The following is a 19,536-nucleotide window of genomic DNA, read 5'->3' as shown; positions in this document are numbered from 1 at the left end:
TGAATAGTTTCCCCCCAATAAATGTCAGCAGGTTTGACCTGCCAAAGACAGCAGGGCAATATTTTTGACGAAACTTTAGTGTGAGACACAGAAATTCTAATGTGTTAGTTGCAGACACAGCGAAAATAATGTACCAGTTAGTTAACTTCGATAATGCTCTGTCTAATGGGTACTCTGTCTAACCACAGATTTCTCACCTTTAGAATTTCTCGAGGTGCCAAACTGGATATGGAAGTTTTTCTAGCATGGCCCCTGAATGCCAGTAGGTGGCGCTCTGCAGCTTCTGGTCACCCTTAGAAGTGACGGCTGGAGCCGCAGAAAAGGACCTCCTAAGTGTACTGATGTCGCTATCTGTCTTGAAACTGTCTGCGCCCTCAGGTGCAGAGTCCAAAAACAAATTCATTGTGCCAGTGTGCAAATCTCTAAGGTAGAGAAGAGACCACTCCACACACCTGGGAAGTAGGAGGGTGGTAATAATCTTACAATTAGATAGAGTATCCATCAAAAAGAAAGTTAGCAAAAGTAAATAACTTGTTCTGCTAATGGATATTTCTAACTGCAGATTCTTCACCTTTAGAAAAGATACCAGAGCAGTAGCCACCCGCCCCCCAGGGATGGGTCTGTGGAATGACTCAGACTAAAAAGTCCTATCGGACCAATGGCCAACATGCCCTTCTTGTCAGACCTGGCTGTCAAGGCAGTAATGCTTTGTGAACGTGTGCAATGATGCTCATGTGCAGCCTGACAAATATCGATGGTAAGCCCTTTGGGTGACAGTGCAGTGATAGCAGCTGTGGCCCTAGTGGAATGGGCCCTCAAATATTCTGGGCTGCTTCTTGGCCAACACGTAGCAGATCTTAATGCAGAGGACTGTCCACCTGAACAAAGTCATTTTCTGCACTGCCTTGTTTTTTTTTGCACAATAGAACCCACAAGCAGCTCATTGTCTACCCTATGGTCTTTGTTATGATCGATGTAAAAGCTCACCACTCTTTTTGGGTACAATCAATAGAGTCTCTCCTCCTTTTTCAAGGGCTGCGATGAGGCCAAAAAAATTGGAAGTGCGTTTGAGTGTCCAATGTGAAAGGGAGTCACAAGCTTGTGGTCCTCAGCACCAATTTGCCCTGCAAGAAGACAGTGAATGGTGGCAAGACAGAGTTTGAAACTCACTCATGCAACAAGCTGATGTTATTGCGATGAGAAAGACTGTCTTCAGGATCAGTAGAGGACAGTTGTGCAAGGGTTCAAAAGGGAAGCACATTAGAAAAGTAAAGGCCAAATTAAGGTCCCACTATGGCATCACAAAGGGTTTAGAAGGAAACATATGGATTAATCCTTTGAAATATCCCATCACAGCAGGTGATTTGAACTGGAATGGTTGGTTCGGTAGCCACATACAGGCCAAGAGGGCTGACAAATAACCTGTAACAGTGCCCTTCTGCAAGTCCTTGCTAGGCCAAAGATACAACAAACAGGACAACTGACAGTTTGGCTTGCAACTAATCTGTATTACAGGTGCCACACCAAGCCACAAACTTGCTCCCACATCTGGCGTAAACAGACTTGTCAAAGGATGCCTGGCTGCAAGGATAACATTCACCACTTCAGGAGGAAGATTAAACCCCACAACTCAGTCTCCACACATGTTGTGCAGATTGCACAGGCACCGGTGCAAGACCCTGCCCTCCTGCAACAGAACATCCTCCTGAAGCAGCAGCCTGGTGGAAGGACAGATGCTCATGCCCAGAGGTTCTAGGAACCACACTCTCCTGGCACAGTCTGTAGTCACTGTGATGACTTGGGCCCAGTCATTCTTGATCTTCTACAAAACTCTGGACAGTAGTGGTAGTTTTGGGAAGGCACAAAAGAGTCCTGTGCTCCACTCTGGGGGCAATGTGTCTCCGTCTCCTTGAACTCCAGTGTGCAAAAGTGTTGATATTGTGCATTCTTGACCCTGGCAAAGACATCTCCCAATTGCTGGAAGACATTCTGTGCCACCTCCAGGTGAAATTGCTGTTCATTGTCCACTAGGCCTCGCTGGCTAAGTTTGTCTGTCCTGGCATTTAAAGATCCCACTGGGGGAGGTGGGGATGGGTGCGCAAGCATGAAACTGCCCTAACAATTAGGCAGTTCCAGATGCACAGGGCCTAAGCTCCCACTCTGCCCTGCTTGTTGCAATAGCACTTGGGGGTGGTGGTAACTCAGAGAACCTGCACCAGCAGCCCTTTGATGGATGGCAGGAAGGCCTTCAAAGCCAAGCAGATGGAATGCAGCTGTAATAGGATGAGATGGAGATGGGTCTCTGCCGGAGACCAGAATCCTCTGATCTCCACCTCTCCCAGATGACCCCTCAAACCCATCAGCAATGCATCTGTAACCACCCCCAGCTCTAGGTGGAGTAGGTAGAGGGCTTTGCCACAGGTCCAATTGCAGCTGAGCAGCCACTGCAGATTGTTTACAGTCTCATCCAAAGCAAATGGAATCTGATAGGTTCCCTTGGTGCTGGGCCCACTGAGACTTCAGATCCCACTGCAGGGCCTTCTTATGCCACCTGGCATGGTGGACAAGCAGGAGACGAAACTTCAAAGAAGCCTCATAGCCACCCTCACTGACACTGAAGACCGAGGCTGAAACATAAGAAGCATAGCCCAAAAGTTCTGGACTCTCTGTCGAGAGAAGGACAGGGAGTGCAGGATGGCTCCAATCAAAGGAAACCTCTGTGAAGGAGTCACTTTGACAAGTTGATAGTAAACCCAAACAATATCAGGAGGTTCTCCACTGGCTAGAGGTGGTCCCCCCCCTTGAACAGCCAGTTATCACGGTAGGTGAAAAGTGCCAAACCCGACTTCCAAAGCTATGCTGCGACCACTGCCATCACCTTTGTGAACAACCGAGGGTCACAAGTGAGGCAGAAAGGGAGCAAAGGAAACTGAAAATGCTTGTAGCCACCTTGATCTGCAAGTAGTGCCTGTGGCCTGCAGGATGGGAACATGGAAACAGACGTCCTGCAGGTCTAACATTGACACCCATCCTCATGGATTCAGAACAGATAGTACCTGAGCCAGAGTGAGCATCTTGTTATGTCTCTCGCTCAGTAAGAAATTGGGAGATTGGAGATTCAAAATAAAACAAAACTCCCACCTTTTTCGGCTCTAAGACAAAAGGAGTAACATTGAGTTCCAATTTCAGATACTTCATAGTTCCTTTAGCCAAAGAGCCTGAATTCCCTACATCAAAATGAACAAGTGCGCCTCCGACAATGACTCTGATGTGGGTGGAAGGGGCAGCAGGTCATCAACACAGCAGGAACCAGCTGGGGTCATTGTGCCAATAGTGGAGTCATATCTGAACCTTAACAGTTACAAAAGGCACAGATGAAATGGAGGATGGATCCTCTGGTGGTAACCCACTGGAGCCTTGGCACATCTGTGGAGCCTGTAGGCACGCCAAAGAAAGCTGGCAGGATGCCAAAGATGCGCAACATGGCTTCCTTGAAAGCCTCAATTTGTTGTGACGTCACTAATGGCCGAGGAAATTCAGGGTACAGCAGGATCAGCTGCAGGATTGGCTGTTCAGAGGGAAATCGGGTTGCGATGGGTCACCTCGACATCTTTGTGACTTCTCAGAAGGAGAGTGACAATACTGGGACAAGTCCTACTTGGCCTTCTTAAGTTTCTTTTAAGACTTCAAGCTACCTAGAGACTTGGACCGAAGTGAAGACCTGTCATGAAAGCGGTCTCAAGAGCCAAGTGAGAATAAGTGGCCCTCTCAACTTCAAGTGGGAACGAGGCTTATGCACCGTTATGTGGTGGTCTTCTATGTATAGCTTGGCTTTGCGATCCCAGATTGCCTTTGGGTGTATAAAGAAACAATCTTCATACAACTTCTCCCGTCCTGAACCCAGGGACAGTCCCTCCATGGTCTGAACAGTGTAGTTTTAGGAGGTGGCATGTTCCCTTGCACAGTGGAAAACAATTTCCAATTTCATATGTCTTTGTGCAGTGTTTAAAAGTGAGTTGTTGTTTAATTGGTGCAGTATTTGTAATGAGTTTTTTTACAATGAGGCATAATGCAACACACAGCTCCTGGACCTCGGGATGTAGCTACAGGGTGCATGACGGGACCAGTCATCAGTTGCTGGTAAACATCCCCGCCCTCAAAGGTGGAAGTTTAGCTCAAAAATACAGTTTTAAACACACTGCAACAAGTGCAGTGTATGATCTGATCATCAAAATCTGCTCGATACTGCAAAACTAAACATTTCTATGGTCGGAAAATGTTCCTTACCTTTCATCGTGACGCAAGTATCAGCAAAAATCCCTAAAATAATTCAAGCATGTATCCTTCTACCCCATAAGGAATATCGTGGCCTTCTCTGGCCATGTCTAGAGGTACTCGTGGTGTCATTTACACCCAAGTGGTGGGGTCAATATAGGTGCAAACGGCATTAGTGGCCACTTTAACACAATTATTAGATTAGCAATTATTAGCTCTTATTAAAAGTTATGGACTAACTGTGGTCACTAAGGCAGCTGCCTATGTGCTTATCACCAGCTTTTAATTGGTGGCAATGGCCCAAACATAAAGGAACATAGGGCCATATGTACGAAAGCTTTTTCCCATAGACACAGAATGGGTAAAATCCTTTCGTACATCTGGCCCATAATTACTTTTTTATGTGTGCAAAATGAATGCAAAATCCATTTGTGCAAATAGTCCCAATCATTGCAATCAACGTATTAAAAGGGTGTAGACACTTATATTTTTGGAATATTTTTCCACCCATAATTAGGGGAGGCCCCGACTTACCTGGGTGTGACATTAGGACCCGGGGCCCCTGACAGTCAGACCCCCCCCCACTTTTCATTTCTGCAACGCTTCTTCAACACCAGGTTGCTTACAGGGGTCCTCAACTGAAACCAGGGGCTGGAGAAGTTCGGTCAAGGTTACCAGAAGGTGGGACCGCCCTTCAAGGGATGCCGGTGGCAGCCACCTGTGTGGTCCTCCAGGGATGGATGAAGGCTGGCTGGGCCTTGGTGCTGGAAGACGGTTTGAGAGTGGGATCTGATCGCGATGGCCATGGTTCATGTAAATCTCATCAAGTCAGTACAACTGACAATTTTGTATTTCTTTTGCTTAAGATTTCTGCATTTTGTGATGTAAGTTAGATGTTTTAAGAATTCAGATTGGATGAATCTTCTTTGTTTTGACTGGATTTGTATTGTTAGTGATAAAAATGTCATGTTTAACTGTTGATGTTTGTAAATAAACACGGCCGTCTTCCGAAAGACAAATCACGCTGCCTTGTCATTGACTCGTGGATTTGGGAGGGGGTGCAGCGCCACTTTTCTTAAATCTGCCCCAGTGAGTGGTAGTAAGCCGCTCTGTAATAACCCATCACTAACATGTTTTTATCCTAGCTTGGCGTTTGTGTCAAAAGGGAAGGGACTCCAAATATTGTTCAAAACCCCCACCCCCATTTCTAGTATTCATGCTGTGGATACTTTTATATGTTAGTAAATACCAGAATAGTATGTTTGGAAATAATGTATTTGATTGCAATTTTAAAAAGGTAACAGAACTTAACTGCAATGTTTAAATATACCGCCACATATTTAAGCATTGCCAACTTAATAGAATACTTTTGAGAAATTCTAAGGGCGGGGGGGTGATGACTTGTTTTTCCCACTGGGGGCATAGCATTAAAAAGTTTGAAGACCTCTGGTTTTCAGTATACATAGAGTGGATTTTGGGTCACTCCCCTTAAAGCAGTGGCTTTGTGGGACAGTGCTCTTTAGCCATTCCTTTGAGGCTCTGTCAATCACATATTGGATTGCCCAGAGGAGTATACATCTCTAACACCAAGTTATTGACTGTTTGATGAATCATTCTGCCTCATAAAAAGGGTTTCCATTGCAAAGCACGAGGGACCATTCCACCTCTCAAAATTTCAATCACAACACTATTTGTACACATCCATTTTTTATTTCATACATGCATTGTATATCATTGTATATCAAAAATAATCCTTTTTGTTATTTTTAATATTATTGTCCCCTGGAAGATACAATGGTTCACTCCATGGCAAAACAAACTAATTTTCTGGGGACACCAAATGGTTGTTTTTATAGTGGTACAGTCCTTTGGAATCATAAGAAACCACATTCATCTGCTAGTAAGACTCCGGCCCTCATTACGAGTGTGGCGGCCCGATCTCCACATTACGACTGTGGCGAAAGCGCCACGGTCGGACTGCCGGCACCACCACTTTAAGGCCGGCCAACGGCCTGGCAGTATCGGTGGTCTTAATCCACTAGGGCAGCGCTGCAAGCAGAGCTGCCCTGGGGATTACAACTCCCGTGTCCGACAGCTTTTGCATGGCGGTTCCACCATCATGCAAAGGCTAGGGGTACGGGGGTGCCCCCATAGACAGCCACGACGAGCTTTTCACTGCCTGATTTACAGGCAGTGAATAGCGCGACAGGTGCTGTTGCACCCAACGCACCGCAACATTGCCTCCAGCTCGATTATGAGCCGGGGTCAATGTTGTGGTGAGTTTCCCACTGGGCCAGCGGGCAGAAACATTGTTTCTGCCTGCTGGCCCAGTGGGAAACTCATGATAGGGCCGGTGGGGGGAAAGCATGAGTAGCGGTCTTCCGACACAAAGAGTTTGGCAGGCGACCTCCGCCGCCTGCCAAACTCATAATGAGGCCCTCATTGTGTGCCACAGCCCCTCTGATCCTGCTACAAAGCCACTACTTACAAATATAAAGTATCCTGTGGCTTTGGCAAAACCAATAGGTTTGAAAATAACCGAAATGACATGCAAGACCTATTGGCCTTGTCAATGATTGTCCTTCTTTTGTTACTATTTATTTGTTTAATTATAGCGCTTTGCAAAAACATGGTACAAGGAATATTCTCAATAAACACATGGGTTGGGTACAGAGAGAAAATGAAGACGGGTATTTGAATGAGCATGGATTGAGAGCAATGGGAACACACATGAACATAGGGAAGGACAAGTGGACACACAAACATGTAGATGGGGTCACAGGGAGGCATGAGAAAGGGCAGGCAAGGAAAAATGGAGGCATGAACTGAGGGAGACAGTGACATAGGGAGAAGTGCACATGGGGGAATGGACACAGATGCAAACAACAGGAGACAGGAACACGGTGAAAATTTAATACTGAGGCACAGCGTTACATAGACACCAAAGGATACCAGCAGGTGCTGTCATAAGGAGACCCAGAGAAAAGTAGACATGCACACAGGGAGTGAGACATGGGGCGACACAATCATGGGGGCAGAAGCTTGGGGTGATGCATTTGAGTAGAAAGGTAGACACGAACACCAGGAGCAACAAGGACAGCAGGAAAACACTGGCACAAGGACATATTGAAAATGGAACCTAGAAATTTGGGCCGTGGGGCAGGATGATGGAGGCAAGAGGGAACCGCAAGAGGGGACATCGACTGAAACCAATCAAGTGGACCAGGACACTAAATCAGGGAGTTACAACCTCTGACAGGAGACAGACTCTGGGGTATGTAAAAAACAAAGTTGATTAATTACATTTGGGGATGAGCGGGCAGAGATATGGGCCATGGAACAGGAAGTCACAGACAGCAGGACGGGGGACACTAGCATTGGGACATAGAGCTGCTGGAACCAGAAGAAACAACGCTCAGAAGCACAGATCTGGTAAACATGCAGTGAGAGGACCAGACACTAACACTGAGACAAAAGGACTTGTGGAGAAAGGAGCAAAGAAACATGAACAGAGACGCAAACACAGCAAAGAGACAAGCGCTCACCATAACAATGTAATCTGGACGGCTCTCAGCAGGGGCTCGTTAATGCATGTCGTGGACGCCAACACACATTAAAACAGTGACAAAGATAGAAAAAACAGTAGAAAAATACAGTAAAAGAGAGATAAAGTGACAGGAAGTGTAGGGTGGTGGGCTAGGGTAATAACGAAGCATGAAGTGGATGCTAGATTCAGCCTTGGTGTTCCTAAACCCCAACATTCATGCCGGCATTTGGCTCCTAAAATAGGGTGACCAGACATTCCGGATTTGCCAGGACAGTCCTGGTTTTCTGATATCTGGCCCGTTGTCCCAACACTTGGTTTAAAAATAGACAAATGTCCCGGTTTTAGGAGAGGGTCGGGTGAGCCAGCACATTTATCACTGTGCTTTGAAGGCTCATGTTCACATCGTCACCCTCATGACACCCCAGACAGAGATTTGTTTGAAAGACTCTCCTGCTGTGCTGCCTGAGTTAATTGAGGCAGCACAGCAGGATTTAATGGGGGCAAATAAACCTGTGTGGAGCTCATCACTCCAGGCCAGAATAACAAAGGTCCTATTGCAACACTCTGCAGCATGGCCAAGAAAGGAGGTGTGTGTTCCGGTAGCATGAAAATTAGACTTCCCTGGCCATGGTGATTTCCATATAGCTGTCCAGCTTTATATATATATATATAGCATCGCTTTTTGATGCAAAAGCGGCACAAACTTACAAAATACAATTTTATTTTGCAAGTCTGCGCCGCTTTTGCGTCAAAAAATTACGCAAATGCAGCGCATAAAAGTATAAATATGGGCCTTAGTCCTGTTTCTATGTCAATGGCTGTCCCGTTTTTTTTGTTCTGAATATCTGGTCACCCTATCCTTAAAAACACTTTTGGCCCTGCGCCTTTTTTTTTTTTTTTAAATTAAGCACTGCACAGAGACCACTCTCCGCAACCCCATTTATACATGATACTCCCCCAAATTCACCATAATGTGAGATTCTGTGCACTGGATGAAAACCTGTCCAGTAGCACAGCTGACACTATGTGGTCAGAGAGGAGTCTCCACTTTTTCAGACTCTGGGGCATATTTACAAGCCCTGTGTGTTTTGTGACGCACCAGCAGCGCATTGTACAGACCCATATCCACAAGGCCATCCCAAGCCACTTTGTGTGGCATTTTCATGCCTTGTAGATATGGTGTAAGGCACCACAGCACAGTCGCTGCACTGCCTTGGACTGCATCAGGGAGGCATACCATGAGTGTTGAGTGGGTGTTCCCATGCAACACCTATGGGTTTCGACGCATTCTCAGATCTACAAGAATCTGTAAACCTGGGAATGTGTCAGAGCTGTACGCCTTCCCAGGGAAGGCGCAACGAGGAGAAATATCTTTATTTCCCATTATTTCCTCTTTCTATTTAAAAGAGGAAAATGCCTCTCTGGATTGTTTTCGTGCAGGAAGGTGTCCCTTCCTGCACAAAAACAACCCTGCTGACAACATAGACACTCTTTCACTATGGTGCAAGGGTGCCTGTGTTGGCGCTAGGCAGCAATTTATGCACCAGCGCAGCAGGAAAGGACAGAAATGCACCATAACTTGTAAATACGGTGCATTTCTGCCCTTTCCCTGTGGCGCAGGGCAGTGCCGCAAGGTCACTCGCTGAGATTCCCTGCGCCACATCCTTGTAAATACGACCCCTGATTAAAAGTGGAAGGGGAGTGCGCAGGACACCAAAGGGTAAACCAGAGGTAGTCACTTTCAGCAGTGGCATAACAAAGCCCCCTCCCCCAGCAGCGCAGGGTGGGGCTCCGTACTTCCAGGGGTCCTCTCAGCATAGTACTCAGACCTGACAGCTCCGGAGTAAGTCTGGAGGGGGGCGGCCTCCATGTACTTTGCAGGGGGCCCACCATCAGGTTTTGTTACGCCAAAGACTTCCACCCCTGGCTACCACTAATTAACGTCCCACTAATTGACGTCATCACGTGAAAGCCTATGGCCCATATTTATACTTTTTTGCGCCGCATTTGCGTAATTTTTTGCCGCAAAAGCGGCGCAAACTTACAAAATACAGGGGCATATTTATACTCCGTTTGCGCCGGAATTGCGTCGTTTTTTTTTACGCAATTCCGACGCAAAACTAACTCCATATTTATACTTTGGCGTTAGACACGTCTAGCGCCAAAGTCCATGGAGTTAGCGTCATTTTTTAGCGTGGACACCTACTTTGCGTTAATTATATGCAAGGTAGGCGTTCCCGTCTAAAAAATCGACTCCGAAGCATGTGCGTCGGATTTATACTCCCGGGCAAAATTCACGCCCGGGAGTGGGCGGGTCAAAAAAAATGACCTACGGCCGCTTTTGCGCCGTTTTTTAGCGCCTGCAAAAGGCAGGCGTTAAGGGACCTGTGGGCTCTGAAGGAGCCCAGAGGTGCCCTCCCATGCCCCCAGGGACCCCCCCTGTCACCCTTGCCCACCCCAGGAGGACACCCAAGGCTGGAGGGACCCATCCCAGGGACATTAAGGTAAGTTCAGGTAAGTGGTTTTTTTTATTTTTTTTTGTGGCATAGGGGGGCCTGATTTGTGCCCCCCTACATGCCACTATGCCCAATGACCATGCCCAGGGGACAGAAGTCCCCTGGGCATGGCCATTGGGCAAGGAGGCATGACTCCTGTCTTTGCTAAGACAGGAGTCATTTCTATGGGGTTTGGGAGTGAAAAAAAATGGCGCAAATCGGGTTGAGGCGAAAAAATTGCCTCAACCTGACTTGCCCCATTTCTTGACGCCCAAGCCCCATATCCCCCTACGCCGGCGCTGCCTGGTGTATGTCGTTTTTTTAAACGCACACCAGACGGCGCCGGCGGCTAACGCCGGCTAACGTCATTGAATAAATACGGCGCCCACATGGCGCTTCAGAATGGCGTTAGCCGGCGCTAATTTTTTTTACGCAAAACTCCGCTAGCGCAGTTTTGCGTCAAAAAGTATAAATATGGGCCACAATTGTATTTTGTAAGTTTGCGCCGCTTTTGCATAAAAAAGCAGCGCAAATGCGGCGCTAAAAACGTATAAATATGGGCCTATGTGTCTGACTTAAAAGTAAGAGGGGGGCGTGGGCATATTCTCACAGCAGAGGAGCCAGTGCAAGAGGAGAGCTGCCTCTTGTTCACTGGTGAACTAGTGAGGGAGGCAGCTACTCAGAGCCTTATTACTAGCTGCCCAAGTCAGAGTTTATCAGGCGCGATAACCCCCCCCCCCCCCCCCACCCCCTTTTATGAAATTTTGGGGAAATAACGTGGATTTTGGTACTTACTGCAGCATACGCCGGAAGTTTCCCGAATAAATATAGGCAGGTTTGATCTGTAGATACTTATGAAAAAATACTCATAAAAGCAATACGTGCGGTAACAGAAGTTACCGCACATATTCCAATTAACCCAGCCGCTAGTAATGAGGGATTTATAGTCACCAAATATATGCATCCTGCTGGAAAGTGGCTACTGGTCCACTAAAAGCATCATCAGCCCCGGCCGGAACTGCTGGTCCTACCCATAGCAGTGCACAGGGTGGCACTAGGGTCCTAGTCCCCTGCCCACCCTGGCTGCGCCCTCGCCGTGCCCCCGGTGACACCGCCGCCTGCTCTCCCTCTGCCCATCCCGGCCCGAGAGGAGCGCGGACACCGCCTGCTGCCTCCGTATCAAGGGGGCGTCGCGGGCGGCGCTCTCTCCGCTGACCTGTGCTGTTGATTAACGAGCTGACAATATTGTATTGATAAGGAATTAACCTCGAGCCCTCCCCGTTTCAGTGCCGAGAAGCAGAAGCCGTGGACCGCGGGCCTGCTCGCCCTGTGACAAGATGGCCCCCGACAGGGGAAGGAAGTGGTCGTCGGGAGATGGCTTCATTCACACCAGCTGGCACCGGGATATGAACCCCTGGCACATCCCCCTGCACATCATGCCTTAACACAGGCACACCATGCCTCCCTGAAATCCATCGCCCCCTCCCCAGCACCTCGAGAAATCTCCATAAAAATGACAATTTTTATGTTATGTGCATAGCCACTGCCCTTATCGGTTCCTGGGCTGGGCCTCCTGCTCTGGGTCAAATTATGGATTTTCCACATTTGCCACATAATCAACCACCTGCTGCATAACTTCAATTGTTCAACAGAAAATGTTGTTGCTAGCTCGAACCTTGCATAATAGAGGAGGGGCAGCCGCCTAAAGTGCGAGCCAGAGGCCTGGCTCTTAGCTCGAGGTTCTCCTGGACCCTGGAGCCCAAAATGAGTCAAATGTTCATGTGCCATTTGCCTGCCACCCACCATCTACCATCAAGCACCAATAATCAACACAATGCATGGACATTTGGGGGCATATTTATACTCTGTTTGCCCCGGAATTGCGTCGTTTTTTTTGACGCAATTCCGACGCAAAACTAACTCCATATTTATACTTTGGCGTTAGATGCGTCTAGCGCCAAAGTCCATGGAGTTTGCGTAATTTTTTAGCGTGGACACCTACTTTGCGTTAATGATGTGCAAGGTAGGCGTTCCCGTCTAAAAAATTTACTCCGAGGCATGTGCGCCGTATTTACACTCCCGGGCAAAATTCACGCCCAGGAGTGGGCGGGTCAAAAAAAATGACGTACGGCCGCTTTTGCGCCGTTTTTTAGCGCCTGGTCAGGGCAGGCGTTAAGGGACCTGTGGGCTCGGAAGGAGCCCAGAGGTGCCCTCCCAAGCCCCCAGGGACACCCCCTGCCACCCTTGCCCACCCCAGGAGGACACCCAAGGCTGGAGGGACCCATCCCAGGGACATTAAGGTAAGTTCAGGTAAGTTTTTTTTATTTATTTTTTTGTGGCATAGGGGGGCCTGATTTGTGCCCCCCTACGTGCCACTATGCCCAATGACCATGCCCAGGGGACATAGGTCCCCTGGGCATGGCCATTGGGCAAGGGGGCATGACTCCTGTCTTTGCTAAGACAGGAGTCATTTCAATGGGGGTTGGGAGTCGAAAAAAATGGCGCAAATCGGGTTGAGGCGAAAAATTTGCCTCAGCCTGACTTGCCCCATTTTTTGGCGCCCAAGCTCCATATCCCCCTACGCCGGCGCTGCCTGGTGTACGTCGTTTTTTTTCACGCACACCAGGCAGCGCCGGCGGCTAACGCCGGCTAACGTCATTGAATAAATATGGCAACCGCATGGTGCTTCAGAATGGCGTTAGCCGGCGCTAATTTTTTTGACGCAAAACTGCGTTAGCGCAGTTTTGCGTCAAAAAGTATAAATATGGCCCTTGGTGTTAAAATTGAGAGAAGGTAGCCATATAGCGGGTGAATTGTATAATAAGAAACCAGAAAACCTGGGACCAATCATGGCTTCCCTATTTGACCAAATTGTGTGATCCTTGGCAAGTATTTTATTTTACAGAGCCTCCTTTTTCTCTGTTGCCTTATATGAGGATCCTTTCCAATAAATGAGTTCAAAGTGTGCGCTGTGCAAAAATAATCTGATGTATGAAGGTGAAACGCGTCTGCATTTTAAAGGAATTACTCTTTAATTTTAAATAGTCTATCATTTTCACATGATGTTTGTTGCATGATTTAGATGCCAATTATTTTTAGGGCTCGGCTCACTCACCGGCTCTTGGAGTCTAGCCAGACCTTTGGCTCAGGTCTCCCTGTTAATATGTTGGCACGTCCACCTCTTCTGCAAAATTGCCTCACACTTCCAGTGGCCCTGGTTACGAGTGACACATTCATTCACTGCTGAACATGTAGGGCAGTAAACCGTCTTTTGCCACTTACGAATACTGACAAAGGAATTAGCAAAGACCGTAGCACGAGCAATAGAGTAGATGACATGCTTGCATCAGATGCAGTGGCACCAAGGCCCAGGGTTGTGAGGAGACCACTGAACCCCAATTATGCCTGCATTGTACTACTCAACTGGGAGGAAGGGGCATTTTCTATGTTTGCATCAGGGCCTGTGGCACTCTTACTACGCCTCTCCTCAAGAGAAAAGTGCATCAGCAGAAGAGATTTCTTTACATCATGCTAAACAAGCATTTGCAATGCAATGGGTCTTGCGTTTGCTTGAGGTAGAGCTATTAAAGTTGTAAATTCCTAACTGGACTTTTCTTGCCACATAAATAGAAAATGAAAAGTAAAACAGTTGATGTAAGCAAGCCGATTCAGAGCGCCACGGGTGCCATGAGCATGAGTGCCAAGGAGAGACACAAAAGAAAAAGAAGTTTGCTCGCAGTCAAGTGTATCAGCAAAAGTGCAATTATCCATGTAACAGGGTCAATGACCAAGGTGGTAACAAAACTGCCCCAAGGAGGGACAAACGTTAAGGGGCATATTTATACTCCGTTTGCGCCGGAATTGCGTCGTTTTTTTTGACGCAATTTCGACGCAAAACTAACTCCATATTTATACTTTGGCGTTAGACGCGTCTAGCGCAAAGTCAATGGAGTTAGCGTCATTTTTTAGCGTGGACACCTACTTTGCGTTAATTATATGCAAGGTAGGCGTTCCCGTCTAAAAAATCGACTCCGAGGCATGTGCGTCGGATTTATACTCCCAGGCAAAAATCACGCCCGGGAGTGGGCGGGTCAAAAAAAATGACGTACGGCCGCTTTTGCGCCGTTTTTTAGCGCCTGCAAAAGGCAGGCGTTAAGGGACCTGTGGGCTCTGAAGGAGCCCAGAGGTGCCCTCCCATGCCCCCAGGGACACCCCCTGTCACCCTTGCCCACCCCAGGAGGACACCCAAGGCTGGAGGGACCCATCCCAGGGAAATTAAGGTAAGTTCAGGTAAGTGTTTTTTTTTTATTTCTTTTGTGGCATAGGGGGCCCTGATTTGTGCCCCCCTACATGCCACTATGCCCAATGGCCATGCCCAGGGGACATAAGTCCCCTGGGCATGGCCATTGGGCAAGGGGGCATGACTCCTGTCTTTGCTAAGACAGGAGTAATTTCTATGGGGGTTGGGAGTGAAAAAAAAATGGCGCAAATCGGGTTGAGGCGAAAAAATAGCCTCAACCTGACTTGCCCCATTTCTTGACGCCCAAGCCCCATTTCCCCCTACGCCGGCGCTGCCTGGTGTACGTCGTTTTTTTTAACGCACACCAGACGGCGCCGGCGGCTAACGCCGGCTAACGTCATTCAATAAATACGGCGCCCGCATGGCGCTTCAGAATGGCGTTAGCCGGCGCTAATTTTTTTGACGCAAAACTGCGTTAGCGCAGTTTTGCGTCAAAAAGTATAAATATGGGCCTAAGCATTTACCAATGATAACAAGGGATTTTCAAAAGACAATCCCACAAACGAGTGATAGTGATTGGTGTGTGGTGGGTGTGGTTAAAAGCCACAGATAGATTACAACAGGCCAGAGCGCTTGCGTACAACTTGAAAAGGAACCTGCCTTACAGTTTGCCTTTTTCCCCACCGTAACATTTTCTTAAGGTGAGATTATCAGGCAGGATGAGTCTACCAGTCAAGGTTGCAAGTAAATACTTCTGAATTTACTTTGTTACATACACCAGGACCTATGGTGTGAAGGAACTGATTTTAAATTTGCATTTGACCACGAGCTGTAACCGAAATAACATGGCTGCAGATCAAGGGTCCCTTCGACTCAACCCACCCACCTCTCACAGTTGTATTCTGGGCCAGATACAAGGCTAGGAATGTCCGGTCTTAAAACTGTTAGAATACCCAGATGAGCTTTCTGAAAAGTCACCAAACAATGCTCTGAAATCTTTTTTGGGGATAAAAGTTAGGATCTACGTTTGTTCATAAAGAGGTAAACAGATTGCCTCGCTTGTAAACCCAACTTACCTTCTAAGTTTGGAGGTGCTGATAAATGGTACATAAAAATGCTGGGTAATCAGGTTGCTGGACATTACTTGAACTCTGCACAATTACAGGTATTTCCGATAATTGCTGAGAGATGTAGTGGTATTACCAACAGATGCCCAGATAATACATCACATTTAACTACCACAAATGCACAGTGAATATAGGTAGGAGTAAATTCTACCCATCCAGTTAGGACACTGGAATTAGTTTTGTTGCAAGCACTTTTCTGGCCGCCCTTTCGAAAACCTTAAAACTATGGGGTGTCCTAAAAAAAAGGATGCAAGCCCTTACCCACCAACCTAGGGTGCTTACTTCTTCATCGGGCTGTCCCTCCTTCACCTCTTAATTGACAAATGAAAATTGATTAACGTTGTCAAGGGTACTACTAAAAACAACAAATAGACAATGGTCAACATGTTTCAGCCCCATTTACTGCCCAGAAGGAATCAGGGGCCTTTCATCAGGACTTAGTAAGCTCCTGTGTGGTTGCATACGCTGTCCTTAGCAAAATGTAGTTTAAGGTCTCTAAATAAGGTTCATGCACATATCACTATGTTGTCAAGAGTAATGTTAAAAACAACAAATAGGACAAAAGGAGAGCGACAATGGTCCCCTTGTCCCAACATGTTTCAGCCTCATTTATTGCCCAGTAGTCAGGAGGGTTGCATCAGGACTTATTAAGCTCCCATGCAGTTGCATAGGCTATCCTTAGCATTGTGTAATTTAAGGTCTCTAAATGAGGTTCATGAACGTATCACTACTGGCATATTAACCAGGCTCAACATTGGGTTTATCTGTAGAGGGGAGGAAACAAGTCCATTGTCAGAAACATGAATGATTAAAAGAGGATTATTTGATGATTATTTTGTGTCCACAGTTCATGTAAACACACATTCCTAGGTAGTGGAAACACATGGCACCCCATCCTTGATTATACTTCACACCATGCCAATTGAAGTGTCCATTTTATGTAACACTAATTAAGTGCCATATAAGTAGAAGGGTCTTCTTATCCCAGCAGGGAAGGTTATCTGGCACCCACAGGCAGAAAGTTGTACTTCATCGTCTTGGGTCAAAGTTTGTAATGGTAGAGTGTCACAATGTGAGGTAACGCCCTTCAGCTTTTCCACAAGCCTGCATAGCTTCAACACCCTAAGTCATCTTACCAAGCCCTGATGGGTCATTGGCTTGAAACCTATGGATTTCTAACATGTCGCCTGAATATGGGCTAGGCATTTGTGGTGGCTGTTTTTTGCTTACACATAGTCTGAGATCTAAAGTCACTGGATGTGGTGGCAGCCTGATATTCCGCGCCAAGCTCTATCACCCAATGTCAGCATGTCGGGCATGGACTGCGTGTCACACAACACCGGCACTCGTAGGCTTTCTGGAAACAATACACATTGTTTTGTCCAATGTCTACCTCCTCTTAAATTGGCTGTGATTAACGCCCCAATTGAGACTGTACACATAATTGGCATGAGTGGGCGCCAGTAGGCATATTGGCAACAACCCGCATTACTTTATAAAATATTTCTGTTCTTCCAACTGAAGTGACTGAGATTAGTGTTCCAAATGAGCCCATGCAAATTATTAGTATGGGGGAAGAAATATTTAGGCCCATATCTATACTTTTTTAGCACCGCATTTGCAGCATTTTTGACGCAAAAGCGGCACAAACTTACAAAATACAATTATATTTTGACAGTTTGCGCCGATTTTGCCTCAGAAAATGACGCAAATGCGGCGCTAAAAAAGTATAAATATGGGCCTTAGTATTCCTCTTGGTGTTTCTAAGAACAAAAAGATGCAATACTGAAGGACTATTTAACATTAATTTTAAAAGTCGATTGTGAAATGTGTTTGCAATGTTTGTGATGTATTTCATGAATTGTCGATGGTATTGATTACAGTAAAATTAGTTACTGCATGAGTTTGGCAATTCTTATCATATGAGGTAAGTATCATTATGACTATTACCAGAAATGTGTTCCTACATGAATCTACTCTATGTGACTATTCTACTAAACTTGTGAAAAAATGGTGAAGTCCAGGCTCTCCATCACTGTAAGCTGTGGCAAATACTGTCTATAGCATTAGTTGGCCAGTGTCTACCAAACATTAAACAAACGTGTGCATAACTCTTGTTATGGCATTTCCTCAGTACCAAAATGCCCTAGTCTGGATAGGATTGATTGGTTTACCTCATAGGTATGTTGTCTGGGTCGTAGTGAACATGATATTAATTAAATTGAGACCAGGGTATATCATCATTTAGACCCCTAAAATGGGTCTTTAGTTTATATATCCAGCAATGCTCTTTATAGACCAGTGTTTACTGTGTAGTGTGCCTTCGATTTGGTGTGATTTTATCAAGATGAGCCAATGTAAGTCGGCCTCAGCATGACATTGGTTAAGAAAATGTTTTGTCATCTTAGTGTCACTGTGCTGTTATCTAATAATACTTTTGAGTTGCAATGCATACCTTGACCATATGTGTTGTCATTCCTATATACTTTAAGGCAGATGGGTATATCACAAGATATACTACTTTCCTAGTGTTAACGTTTGAATAGAAATTATTTGAAGAGAAGTGAATAAGACCAGGTCCGTATATTTGGTGACTTCTGTGGAGTTGCAGGTCCCACAAAGTCCACAGGGGTAGTGACCCACAACTGGTGAGAAATCCCATAGGATGCAATTATTATCTTTCCTTTTTCTATAGGATGATTATGTATCATCATATTGCATAAATACTTTTTCTAAATGAGAATAAGGGTTTTCCCATTTAATGTTCCCAGTGTTGAGAATTTACCAGTCTTTAAGAATTGTTTTCTTAACCAAATTGGGTCTAGTGGTATACATTATAACACACATCAAACTCTCTTCCTTCCTTCTTTGGGTATCTTCCACAAGGTGATGTGATTAGAAATGTTCATCCTTCTGTATACCTGTCTAATGTTTCTTGTTCGTGATGTCTTTGTCTCAGTTTGTTGTAAGATTCGCTGCCTGTGCCTCAAACCAGTTCAAGTCAGAACAATTTATTTGAAGCTGAAGAAGTTGGCCATAGGACTGATTCTCTTATAGGTTCCTAGGGTCATGGATTTGCTTTTATTATTGAGATATGCCAATTCTGTTCTGCTAAAAAAATGTGTAACCCTCAAAAAGTATTTCTACTGCTGAGCCACTTCAAGAAATTGAGGGCGTTAGTTTCTGTTCCTTTCCAAATAACCAATACATCTTCTATATATTGATGCCAACGTTTCATGGATTAGTTTGGGCATATATATGTGGTGCCTCCAAGGCATGTATATATGGTAAGACAGGCTGGGAGCAAAAGTGCTTCCCAACAAGGTACCCTTGATCTGCTGGAAAATTGTTTCCTCAGATTGAAAATAATTTCTTGTTAGTAGCAGTCATGACAACCAATGCTAAATGTTATTGGTGTTCTAAATTCCAATGGCTTATTAGATAGGATCCCCTAAATAACTTTAAGTGTTTCTTCTTGTAGAATACGTAGGTATGGGTGCTCTATATCTAGTGCTATCATAATTTCCTCTTTTAGAGAGAAGGGAATTTCAGATAGCAAGTTGAAGACCTGTTTCATGTCCTATACGTAGGGTTTTGCTTTCCACACCAGGGGCTGAAGGAACCAATCATAAAACTTTGAGAGAGGTTCTAAAACTGACCTACTAGCCAAGTCTATTGAGTGACCAATTGGTGGTCTAATTGGTTTATTAATTTTAGGGATGGTATACGAATTGAGATTTTTTTTAGATCCTTTGCAACAAGAAAATCTGCTTCATGCTGGGATATACATCCATTATTGAGGGCTTCCTATACCATGATCATAATACGGTGGAGGAGTACATTAGTGTTATC

Source organism: Pleurodeles waltl, chromosome 4_2 (genome assembly GCF_031143425.1).
Source record: "Pleurodeles waltl isolate 20211129_DDA chromosome 4_2, aPleWal1.hap1.20221129, whole genome shotgun sequence".
In the NCBI taxonomy this organism is placed as follows: domain Eukaryota; kingdom Metazoa; phylum Chordata; class Amphibia; order Caudata; family Salamandridae; genus Pleurodeles; species Pleurodeles waltl.
Note: the sequence above shows the minus strand (reverse complement) of the source record.